The following is a 13,529-nucleotide window of genomic DNA, read 5'->3' as shown; positions in this document are numbered from 1 at the left end:
ATCGTATTCACATTTCTTTCTCATTTTTAGGGCAATATTGTGACTATATATATATATGCATATTTTTTATATAAAATAAATATTTTTTATTTTTTATTTTTTACACACAAACATATATATTGCAATATTAAATAAAAGAAAAAAATATTAAATTGAATGCTTATACAGATTATGTTTGTAATTTATATACGCTAGACTTAAAATAATTTCAGGATAGCAGGAAGCATTGATAAAACTAATTTCAGTAGAAAAAGAGTTTTCGGGCCAACAATAACCCAATTTCGATTTTATTACTCAGGTTTCAGTCAAAGAAGTCCAAAATAGGTTCAAAACTCAGAACAACTCCCACATCATATTCACCAAACACACGCTGCTACGTCATAAAAAACACCAAATTCTATTCCAATAGACACGAATTAATCTGATCTCTTGATAACTTTTCAATCTGGAGATACCAGATTTTCAGTTATCATCTTTTATATATATATATATATATATTATACATATAATCTATTTTATTTATCTAATTATTTATTTATTCACGTATTTATGCTCCCCTCTTTTCTTTTTGAATTAAGTTTGGACCGTTCTAATCAAAGAGTCAAAATATAAAAATAATCATATTTTAGATCGACTTTTGTTAAATTTATATATATATATTTAAATATTTATATTTAGAATATTTATTTTAGACCGTCTGATCAAACGATCGGACGGTTCAAACTCTAATCAGAAAATTCATCCCATTACATGGCTTTTTTCCATTCCCCAAAGTCAGAATACATGACTTTCTCGTTCAGCTTTGCCAAAGCAACACCGACAACCATATCAGAAATGGCTGTTCCAAATCTGTGAAAATAATGGATTGACAGGTCATTGAGGGGATTTGAAGTCCTTCTTCCAGAGATTATTGAAATTTTTGTTTCAAATCTGGACTTTTAAAGTCCGAATCTGCCTCTATAAATGGGTGTTCGGTCTTGAAGAGAAAAGGGGGAGAGATTGAGGAAAATCAGCTTACATTCACAAAATCTTACAAACAAAGTAACCAAAAGTGCTAGTTTTTTTCCCTTTATTGTCGGTATAAGTTTGAGCTACGGAGTTCGAGTTTTTGATCGTCGAAAATATCTCGACCTTTGCTCCGGTTTGCTGCCCAACAAAAGGTAAAATCTGTTATTTATCTCATTTTTTATATCTTTGTCTTTCGACTATTTCGATCCTATGAATATTTGATTCTTGAGTTCATGTTGTTATTGTGGTTTCGGACTCTGCGATTAATACCATTTCTTATTGTAAAATGGTTTTTGTATGTATAGTATATCTTGATTTGAAGTTTGGTTATAGTATTGTTCGTGTGGTTTCCGCATATTGAAGTTCGAATTTTATTTCTTCCTAAAAAAAATAGATTTGAAACTGTAGAAAATGGTAAAAAAAAAAACTGCTTTATTTCCTTTATCTTCCATTCATTTAAGTTTCTGTGGATATGTTTGTGTTTGTTCCATTTTGGGTTTTATTTTTTTTTTTAAATTTGGGATATATCTTATTGAATATGTAAATACGTGAACATAGACTTGTTTGGATTGAAGTTTATTTTCCCTCTTTGAGTTTTTTAAGGCTGGACTTTGGACTATTTTATGGTCAAATTATGCAAGATACATGAAAATCTCTTCTTCTATGGTCTCCGTCGTTTCTCTTTCAGCTATTTTTAACATGCCAGTATGCGGTCGTAATTTTGTTTAAGGTCTGTCTTATCCACTAATCGAGTACATGGATATGGTTTCGTTCTAAGTTTTCGTCGTTTTCAATATATGCAAATTATCTCTTTTGATTTTATTTTCACCTTCATCTCTTTTTATTTTGGATTCATGAACATGTGGATTATTTATTCTCGGGGCTGTGTTGTTTGGTCTCTTTTGGACCCTGTGGATGAGCGTAATGTTTTAAGTTTATCGACGTAGGTTCTGTTTTGACTTTAAGTTCTACTATAGTTCGTTCCTCGTGAAGTCGAGTTCGAAACATAATCTTTTAAAAAAAAAAGGAAAATTTCATGGCTGCCTTGTTTATGTGAACCAATTTGGGGCTTCCTATGACTTGTTATCCAGTGATAACGCATCATTGTTAGTACAAATTTCAGTTTCCTCCTTACTTAGAATTCACAGACATCTTTCGTTTCGGGACATCAGTTTGGCTCATTCTGTCGCTGCTTCACTTTTGCTTTAAATCTGAAAATTATCAATTTCGAGTTGGTTCATGCTTAACGGATAACTGCTTGGTTTTTAATAATAAGTAATGACATGGTTGGTTACAACGTGAATCTATTGCTTTAAAATTTGGCTAAGTCATGTCACTTGAGATTTTCCTCCCAGTCCCACGTATGTTTATTATTCCTTACTGCTTATCCCCCTCTGTTGGCATCTAAGTCTTGATAAGGATGTGTATTTAAACAATCTTTAAGTGGCCACCATTTTGGTTTTGGTTTCGACCTCTCAAGGTTCGGTTCTATTCATGTATGTCTCTATTGATAAGGACAAGCGCTTTTAGCTACTTTCGGGTGAATTGAGGATGTGCGAAAAGGAATTTAATGTTAGTCTTGGTTGGGGCTGTTTTGTTTAAAATAGGTGATAATATGGATTGGAGTTATGATATAGGTTGAAGGATCTTGTGCTTAATGAAAATGGGGAACTATGTTAAGCCAATTATTTAAATTCATCTTGGGGTTTGCCTACTCTTCCTTTGCCTTTTCCATTTCCTCGAACATCTGTAGATAGTTTTCTTGTCCCATTTAATGCGGCTGCCCATTTTCATATATTATGTTTAAGAATAGTCTTCCCCTCGTTGGTTTCGAATATGCTCGCGTAATATTTATGTTTCCTTCTCTATATCTGTTTTTTCTTTCTCACGTTTAGCATGAAGTCACATATGAATGTTTATCCATCTAGACTTAGAATAAATAAATAAATATAATTAGTACAAGTTAGTGGTAATGGGATAATGACTTTGTTTTACCATTTTGGTATATTTTGGTTATGAGGTCACAACTGGATGGTCATTGTTTGAAGTGTATGAATATATTTCCAGGAATTTGTAGAAAAATGTTTAACTGTAAGTTTCCCTTAGGATTTGTGTATGGCTGGCTGTTTGTATGATTTGTTAATAGCTCTGTGTCTACAATCTAAAGGATGATCAAAGGTTCTAGTCTTACTTTTCTACGTGCTTTCATTCTCGGCTCGTGGAATCACGGATTAAATATACATTTGGCTCCTCGTGTGCTATTTATGTGAAGTGCTCGTATTCAAAATCATATCTCCCTTTATTTTTATATGTGTATTTATTAAATTGTTACTAATCCTTTCCTTGCCTTATGTTACATGTACACTCGGGAGCGCATTTGGGGTCCTATGATATGACATGGCTCCATTTCTGTCCAAATCAGAGAAGCGAACAATAGTTGCATTACGCATCTCCTTCTAGCAGTCTAATTCCTCTTTCCCTCTTTCCAAGCTTTATTTTTCTAGTAGACACTTATTACTATTTTGCTTAACATTTCGCATATTATTTATTTAAAATTTGTGTTTTTATATGTTCTTATTTGGATTACTGTTAACCTGATATGCTAGTGTATTCATTTGTTCCCTTTTTGCCCTTCTTAGACTTTAAATTTAACATATCGCTAAACTTAGGTTGTTTAATTTATATTGTGAAAAAGTTTTAAATTTTATAGGTTAAAACATACCTTTTAAAGTAGTGACCGAGTTGTTTGAGCCCTTTTAATGCCTGCATATAGCCCTTTTGGCCGAGTTGTTTGACCGAGTTGTTTAATCAACTCTTTCAATTTTGCAAACAACTCACCCATTAGAACTAAATTTTATTTAACTTAATATAGTTTAAATGTTTACCACTCTTTATATTATTATTATATCTATTTGTTTATTTTTAAAGCACATGATTCGAACCTTTTCAGTTACTACAAGTAATAGTTTTTTCTTTTTTCTTTTTACTTCTTTTGCCATTTTTTACAAATATCAAAAGAATTTTCTTTTTGAAAGTTTTGCTTACCTATTTAAGTTTGAAAAAAAAAAGGATTTCTCCACCAATTACTTTGATATAAAAAAAAATGATTTCTCACTCAATTACTCATCTTTTCAAATCTTTGCATTTGCCTTTGATTGTAAATTTATAACCTAAGTTTGGCCGGTTAACCGTAATTAGCGGATCCATTAGGGTGTCTAATCCCTTCCCTTTAGGATAATTAGAATCCTTACCTAGAATCACTAGTTAAGTAGACCTTAAAATGAAGGCTTTAATTGCTTTGATCACATAGTTTAAAATAGGTGTCCTAATTCATCGTAGAACTAATTAGGTGGCGACTTCGTTAATTTATTTAGAAGTTTTTCCAATATGTTGTACACTATTTTGACCTCGTGTTAAAATGGGGTATGACAACCTGCATAAGAAGAAAAATAGGACCACGTCCTGATAGCAATTGCTTACCTTAGAAACACATGTGACATGGTTTCTTGGTCAGGTATATCACAACACCAGCATTTAGAAGGACCATGAATTCCCCATTTTCTTATTCTATCATCAACTGGTACCTTGAACTTCCATAGTCTCCACATAAAAAATGAAAATTTAAATAGAAGCTCCTTTACCCAATTCCTTATATAAATCTCATTTTCTTCCTCTTTGTACCTAATATACTGCCAAGCCGATTTGACTGTGAACTTCCCGGTGGCATTTAACTTCCAATACGCCCTATCCACAACTTGATTTAGTTTTGACACCTTAATATTATTGATTATATGTTGTACCAGATCTTCAGGAATTAACATCTTCAGCACCTCCGCATCCCATTCCTCCTCTTTCACTATGTCCCTCACATATTTGTAAGACTCATCCCATTGTGATTCTTCCCCTATTATAGTGTATTTATCACCCAAACCTCTCCATTTGTCATGCCAAAAAGAAATCTTACCTTGATTTATATGCCATCCAATCTGATGCTCAATAAGCTCCCTTGCTTGTAGCATTTTTTTCCAAACCTGAGAATCGCCTCCCACTTTCCACATCACCAGATTAGCATGCATCTTTCTGCAATATTTATTCTCCATGTAGCAGCACCAAATTGATTTTTTCGTCCTGAAATTCCACCACAATTTAACAAACAAAGCTGTTGAGACATCTTGAAGCAGTCTAAACCCCATCCCGCCTTCATTTCCGGAAGGCATAAATTCTTCTATTTTGACCAATGTCTTCCCTTTTCCCCGATACAACTACTCCAAAAAAAATTGTGCCATTGTTCTCTGGATCTGATTAAGTACATTTAACGGAGGATTCATAACTGATAAGCAATGTATAGGAATACTCTGTAGGACATGCTTTATTAAAATAGCTCTTCTGCCATATGACAACAACTTTCCTTTCTATGCTTGCAATTTAGAATGGATTCTATGAATCATTTGCTGGGAGTAATGTTTGCTTTTTGTTTTTATAAAAAATTGGGCAGCCTAAGTATTTAAAAGGAAATTCTTTCCTTAATATACTAGTAATCACTTCTGCAGTTATCACATCTCCCTCAGAAATGCTATGATGCATGTAGATAACACTCTTTTCCTTTTTAATTTTCTGCCCAGACACTTTCTCATATCGATCCAAAGTGTTAGTCACCATCATCATAGTCCTTATCTCAGTTTTACACAAAATTATCATGTCATCTGCAAAGGCCAAGTGATTGATATTAGGACTACTCCTAGGCATACCAAACCTTCTAAACTCCTTTCCCTCCATTAGTTTGTTCAAAGCTCTAGACAGTACCTCTGCCGCCAATATAAATAGCGTAGGAGACAGTGGATCACCTTGTTTGACCCCTCTTGATGACTTAAAGAAGCCTTTTGGCTGCTCATTTATCAAGACCGAATACCAATTATTTTCAATCAACTTAAACACCATATCAATTAGTGTTTCACTGAAGCCTATTTTTCTTAGAACATTCATCAAAAAACTCCACTCCACTCTATCATATGCTTTCATCATGTCCAGCTTTATGACCATATTAGGGCGTTTACCTCTCTTTCTTATGTCTGTGATAATTTCCTGCACCAAAAGTATATTCTCTGCAATGCTCCTGCCCTGAACAAATCCAGTCTGTTCTTTTGAAATCATCTTAGGTAACACCTTCTTCATCCTCTCATAAATAATTCTTGAGAAAATCTTATTCACAAAGTTACTCAGAGATATAGGCCTCAAATCCGAAAAGTTCATCACATTAACTTTTTTGGGTATTAATACCAAGTTTGTAAGAGTTACAAATCTTGGTAATTCAGTCCCATTAAAGAATGCTTGCACCATTCGAAAAATATCTTGCCCTATTATAGCCCATGCATCTTGATAAAAGGCACCTGTCATTCCATCTGGCCCACTTGTGATATGTCTATTCAATTCGATGACTATTCGACGTACCTCCTCCATACTTGAAATTACATGTATATCGTCACTTTCTTCTTTGGTAATAATACATGGCAGTTCCGCTAACATATCCGAATCAGACTGCGCATCTTGTCTTTGAAACTGTTGTTTATAAAATTCAACCGCTGGATTTACTATTTCCTCTTGACTCTCTAGCCACTCTCCTTGTTCATTTTGAATTCTAGAAACCTTCAGCCTGCTTCTTCTACCTTTAACAACAGTATGAAAAAATTTGGTATTCCTTTCTCCATCTTTAAACCAGTCCATACCAGATTTTTATCTCCAAAACTCTTCTTCTCTATGTAGATATCTATTCAACTTTGCTAGAAATTCATGCAACTTCTCCTTGTTACCTCCAGTTGGATAAATTTCAAATTGTAATTCTGCAACCCGAACCAAGTCCTCCAATGTAGCGATCTCTTGAAATATATCACCAAAAGTTTCCCTACTCCATTGAGATAACCTCTTCAACTTTTTAAGTTTGTGATGAAAAACAATAAATGGATCCCCTTCAAAATCCGCACTCCAGCTAGCTCTTACCACCTCCATGAATGATTCTTCCTTTAACCAAAAGTTTAAAAATTTGAAACTTCTAGTTATATTTGCATCATTGGTATTCATAGATATCAGCAAAGGGGAATGGTCTGAACCACTTCTTACTAAATGTTTTACTTCTATGATTGGAAAAATACTTCCCATTTTATCATTACACAAAATTCTATCCAATCTCTTGAAAATGCATTCATCATCAGTTCTCCCATTCCACCATGTATATTTACTACCCTTAAACCCCATATCTTCTAAATTACGCATATTAATGCAATGGCTGAACTCAGTTTTTCCCCTTCTGAAACTGGTAATCCCCCTAACTTTTCTTCATCATTTGTAATGACATTGAAATCTCCACCTACTAAGCACGGAACTTGTATATCTGATGCTACATCATACAAAGATTCCCAAAGTTGCATCCTTTCAGTCTGACTATATTTAGCTTAAGCTAACGTGGCCCAAATTTCTATTCCTTGGTCCTGATTCTTTAATGTGAGAGTGAGTTGTTGTTCATCATCCTTCAATACCTCAACCTCCATAATCTCATCCACAAATGCCCATATCTTCCAATTTACATTAGCAATTGCATAATTGAGTCCTGATCTTCTTCTGTACCCTTCCAATTCATGTTTCTGTTAAAATGGTTCCATCAGACCCATGAAATAAAATTGGTATCTCTTGTGCATATTAATAAGCGTAGTGAACTCTTTTTGGGTATTCATCGACCTTAGTGAACTCTTTTTGGGTATTCATCGACCTTATGTTCCAAATGAGAGCTTTCATTGATATTTCAAGGGTTTATTAATTGTTCTTTTTTATTGCCTTGAATTAGCTTGAGAAGAAGTTACCTCTCCTACTCGTTTCTTCTTCTGCTTGATATGTTGATCCTTCAACCTTTCATTATGCTTAGGTGATAGGTCTGTCTCTTTTGCGATATCATCTATATTATCCTTTAAGTCTGCAGTATCCAAGCTTATGGCAAGTGGCACAACGTCTGTATTATCAAGTTCAGCCAACACTATAGCCCCTTCTGCATTACTAACCATCTCATCGAACTATTCTTCTGTTTTGTTTTACACCTTAGTACTGTTAGCTTTTTGTTGAACTTTTGTCTCATAGTTGTCTTTCTGCCTCTTCATTGTTTGATGAAGCTGAATAACATCTTCATCTTCCTTCTTCTGATAAGCCTCTTTTTTATTTTATTTTCTGATGTGTTATTTTCTGAAGCATTCTAATTGGTAAACACCTGGTTGACCCATTCTTTCGTCTGTTGGCTTCTTGAACCTATGGTTGTACCTTTTCTCCTTCTTCTTTAAGTGCATCAAAAGGGTTTTCATTCTTGTATTCAATTTCCCCTTCAATGTGCCTATATTTGTCTTTCCTAAATTTACTTCTCTTGGTAGTCCATTCCTGCCGATTATGATTGTTGATTCCTCCCTTAGTAAACACCTTTTTATTATGCATTGGCCCTTATTTCTTCTTTTTGCTTCTTCTTCCTCGGCTTCCTTATCAGCTTGTCGTTTTGCATCAAACAATTCAGGATAAATTGTCCAACATTCTTTCTCATCATGCCCTTGTAAGCAACATTCATAATAGTACTTAGGCATGTAATCATATTGTTTTTCGATCCATTGTGACCTTATTTCTCCTGTGTCATCCTTCTCATTAATTCTAACCCTCTGTGGTAATTTAGCGACCAAATCAACTTTAATCTTCACTTTCGCACAACTTGGCCTTGTTTTGTTCTTTGTCGCCATGTCTACTGTCAAGGGCTTTCCAACAGCAGATGCTATTGAAAAAAATGCTTCTTTTGCAAAGAAATTAGGGGGTAGATCTGGTAACGAAATCCATGCCAGACCTATCGTTGTCTCCACGTCTGGATCAAACCAAGGATCCCACTTTAGAGTTCTCATTTGCCAATATCTGTCTCTAGATTTGTGATAGAACGTTGACGTTGATAGCATCTATACATAGTCTTCGAAACTTGATAATCTGATTAAAATATGCCTCGTATCCAATGCACCAATTATGCACTTTTGTTTGATGCCACATTGTCCAGGGATTATCTTACTCAAATTGTTGATCTCAGGTTTACCGTATGAAAATTTACCAACAATTGTGTATTGTAGGTTTTCCTGCATGATTAGGGTTTTAACCTCCGATGTCTTCCACGTTATAGATGGTTCTCCATGAAGCATGACCACAGGCTTGGCTGGTACTACAAGTAGTTTTAATGCTGGTTATTGTGGTTTTAGTAGATTTGCGTATTGTACTGGATTAGCCTTCACCAATGAAGTAGTAGAGGGTTGTGGATCTTTCAATGATGGTAATGGTAGGAAGTCCTCCGTTGGGAGAGCCCCACCGACGGTGTTGTTTGCCATTATAGCCGCCAATGTTTGAGCATGGGAATTTTGTGAAACACCTTACGCTCAATGTGTTGAACTTGCTAGATGCAGATCTAATTTGCAGTAAACAAGGGACTGATGATCAGGTTAATTGCATTCCTCGACAAACAGCTTGATTCCTATCCCTTGAGTTTGATCTACTCATGAAGTTATGTGTAACGCCCGTAAAAGTCGTACATGTATTAGCTCCTAGTAGTTTACTCTTAGACTTGAATGCTTGAAGTTTTTTTTCTAAGTGTCAAACAGACTTAGTCTCAGTTTTATCTCTTGATCTTCGGTGATTTTATTTTCGACCTTCCCGATGTCCAATTTTAGATTTTCTTGTTGCGTTGCGATGGGGCAAGGTTGTAGTACGTATTGGGTGAGTTTTGGAATTTTTAGACGTCATTTAGGGCATGTGTGGATGCCCAAAATAGTGGCATCATGCGATATGCATGCGTCGTATGGTCCAATGCACGGTGGCAGCATGCGATATAGCATGCGTCGCATGATCCAATGCGGTGGGAAATAGCATGCGACGCATGGTCTGTTGGACGCGGCCTGGAAAATTCTCAGCATTTAAGCTGTCTCATTAAGGGTAAAATGGTATTTTTACAACCCCTTATCACCTCTAACACGGGATTTAACTCCCAAATACCTATATCATTGATATTTTTCTAAAAGATTGTCAAGAACACTCTTAAGGGTTTCAAACTAAAAATCCAAATAACTCAAGATTCAACCGTGAGTTTCAAAAATTGATTGAAAATTCGGAATCCCCAGACCGTAGGCTTCAAGAAGCATCCATTGAACTCCTAAATAAAGGTACGCGGGGTTTTCTTAAAATCTCATGAGCATAGAAATCATGGCTTTAAGAAAGGGGTTTTTGGATGTATGAATATATTCATGTTTTAGAAACATGAATGATATTGTTTTGGTGTTTAGGCCTTTCCCAAATTGATTTGAATTAATATATGTATATATGTACATGTTTTTATGTTGATGATTGAATTGAGAGTATGATTCATGTGAAAATTCCTCTCTTGTTATGATTTTTTTTCCTTACTTATCATATGACATGAATTGTTTCAAAATGCATCTTGTAAAGATTGTTACGAAAGCCTTAATTATGAATTATTTAATTGTGAATCTTGAATTCAAAAGAGAGGGTTGTTTGTATTGATAAATGTTGAATGCACATATAATGAAAGAGGCATAGTTTTTGCCAAAAGCACATGACCACCTTATGTTTGAAGGACTCATGCATAGTTTTGACTTATGATTCAGCATATGAAATCTTTTATACCGTTTGCATGTTTTGGTGGTCTGAACTATGTTTTAATGAAAGATCATGCTTACTACATTATGGCTCAGAAATAAAACTTGCAAGTCTTGGTGTGACGACACCAATTTAGATTATACCATGATAATTCAGACTAGAATAGAACACATGTTTGAAATCAGATTTTCAGATGTTGAAACTGATAACATACATGATTCAGAACAGGATAAAATTGCGCATAAAGAGAGTTTAGGTAGTTCCCCGAAGAAGGCATGAGTTCAAACAACTCATTGCCCAAAATCGTGATTTATCGATTCGGGTTCATTTATTACGCTGGCGTAGAGCCCTGTGGCATATTAAATTCAGGAACTCCAACCCTTGCGGCACACTTGGGTTGGGGGCTTCCCTGCCGAATCAATGATGAATTTCATACCGCCCGTGGAATATCAGAATTGTAGGGGAGTGCCACCTAACTCAGAAGTAATACACAGATCAAAATTTTGCATTGACAGAAAGGTTACATGTTTTCAGAAAGTGCCCATGTGTTTTGAAGACCACTTGATGTGAAATGTTTTGACAAAGTTGCTCTCAACTATTTTATTTATATAAAAGCTTTATTTTGGATTGCTTTGCATACCAGTACATCTGTATTTAACCCCCCCTCTTTCCTCCAGGTTCTGAGGTTCAGTCTAGGGGTTCAGAAAAGCAATAGAGTTTATCAGACAAAGTTGCAGGTGTCCAGTTAGTGAGCCTTCTTTATTCCAGAAGGCCTTACTTTTCAGATTTATGTCTTTTATTTCTGTTTTGGTTTACTGGGGGCCTTGTTCCAGTTTCAGACAGTGGTTAGATTTTCATGTAGTAGAGACTTTGCAGATTGAGTCAGATTTTATTTAGATGTTGCTGAATTTTAATTTCCATACTTATGTTGAATTCAGAATTGACCATGTTTCCTTAGCAGATTATATTTATCCGCATTTTCTTTTATAGTATGAATGTTGTGCATGAATACCAGATAGAGAAGGGCGTTCCGCGCCTTCATGGTTCGGGATGTTCGTCACGGCCAGGCCCTAGTTCGGGTCGTGACAAACTTGGTATCAGAGCACGGTTCATGGTCTCAGGGTATCTACGAAATTCGGGTAGAGTCTTATTTATGGGTGTGTAGCACGCCATACTTATAAGCAGGAGACTACTAGGCATTTAGGGAATGTTTCCTCTCTTTGTGTTTTAGTTCATGCTTCGGAGTCTAATCTGTCCTTTAATTAATGTTTTTTTGCTTTTCTGAAAGCCAGTTATGCCTTCTCGTCGCACCAACGTGAATGCTAAGGATGATGAAGTCCGTCCCACTCATGGGATGCGGAATCGTAATAGAGCGCATACTCCAGAACCTATTCCTACTCTGGGAGTACCTCCAGTCCCAACCAGTCTACCTGGGGCTCCCCAGGCAAATGTTAATATTCCCCAATCTTCTCAGAGGGACATCGAATGCAAAATTCAGGCAATCCATTCACATGCTTGCACAGCTAGTAGCGACACAGGCTCAAAGGTCGGAGGATACTAGGTCAGCGTCTGTCTGTTACATTCGAAGTCACTAGAGTGGGCCAGTTCATGAAGATGAACCCATCCAAGTTCTCTGGCGCTAAGGTAGAAGAGGACCCGCAGGAGTTCGTAGATGAAATGGAGAAGATTTTCAAAGTAATGCATGTTGATCAGGTGGAAGGTGTTGAGCTAGCAGCATACCAGCTAAAGGATGTAGCGAATCAATGGTACGACGAATGGGAAGCTGCAAAGGGTGATAGTGCTGAGCCCACAGTTTGGGACGAGTTCGTGGAAGCTTTTCTGGAACGATTCTTCCTATTGGAGCTGAGGGAAGCTAAAACGGAGGAATTCATAAACCTTAAGCAGGCAGGGTAAGATGAGTGTTCAGGAGTATACTCTAAAGTTTAATCAGTTAGCCCGTTATGCTCCTGAGATGACGAGTAGTATGAGGGCCCGAATGAGGAAGTTTGCTTCTGACCTTTCGAATGATCTGGTGCTGGAGTGTCAGAGAGCTATGCTGAACAAGGAATTGGACTTTGTTAGGCTGACAGTCCACATGCAGCAGGTAGAAGAGAAGAAAAAGAAAATTTTTGAATCTAAAGAGAAGGACAGACAAGCAAAGAGAGCCAGAACTGCGGATCAGAAGCACAGCCAACCACAGAGCGACAACTGGGGCAATAGATGGCAAAAGAAAAAGTTTTGGAGTAACGGGCAGTCTGTAGCTAGCGCCCCAACGCCCAGACCCTCAGTTGATAGGCGATCTCAGAGTTTTCAGATTGGTCATGAAACCAGAGCTCAAGATACTCAGTCATAGGGCAGTGTAGCTCAGCAGCATCGTACTTTTCCATGGTGCGAGACTTGCGGTAGACATCATTCGGGAAAGTGTCAGTTGGGCTCGTCGGTGTGTTATTCATACGGTCAGACGGGCCACTTCCAGAGAGATTGTCCCTCTGCTTGGAGGAATGTTGGTGGAGCTAAGTCTCAGGCAAACTCTTCTGCAGCACCACCCCAAAAGAGCATCACTTCAGCTGCCGAGAGCGGTCGCAACCGGCTGTTTGCTTTGAATAATCGCCAGGAGATGGAAGCCTTACTAGATATAATCACCGGTATGTTACAAATTTTTTCCCGTGATATATGTGTTGCTTGATCCCAGTTCGACCTTAGCTTATGTGACTCCGTATGTGGCTGTTGGTTTCGGGTTTGAGCCCTACGTGATTACTGTACCCTTCTCTGTTTCCACTCTGGTGGGTGATTCTGTTGTGGCTAGGGGTGTACAAAAATTGTGTTGTGTCTATTCTTAGTAGGGATACTGTGGC

At 36.6% G+C, this 13,529-nt stretch overlaps 1 long non-coding RNA gene across 2 annotated transcripts; it reads left to right on the top strand.

Moving 5' to 3' along the window:
• The first annotated feature begins 1,166 nt into the window (after positions 1–1,166).
• On the top strand, positions 1,167–9,709 carry LOC107862772. Of its 2 annotated transcripts, none has more exons than XR_007053743.1 (2): positions 1,167–3,470; positions 9,141–9,709. It is a non-coding gene; the product is annotated as an uncharacterized LOC107862772 (long non-coding RNA). The 2 variants fall into 2 exon arrangements; XR_001672043.2 differs by having other exon boundaries at positions 1,167–3,511.
• The last annotated feature ends 3,820 nt before the right edge of the window (positions 9,710–13,529 follow it).

The sequence above is a fragment of the Capsicum annuum genome, chromosome 3 (genome assembly GCF_002878395.1).
Source record: "Capsicum annuum cultivar UCD-10X-F1 chromosome 3, UCD10Xv1.1, whole genome shotgun sequence".
Lineage (NCBI taxonomy): Eukaryota > Viridiplantae > Streptophyta > Magnoliopsida > Solanales > Solanaceae > Capsicum > Capsicum annuum.
The sequence above is the reverse complement of the archived record's forward strand: the minus strand, read 5'-3'. Positions and strand labels throughout refer to the sequence as shown.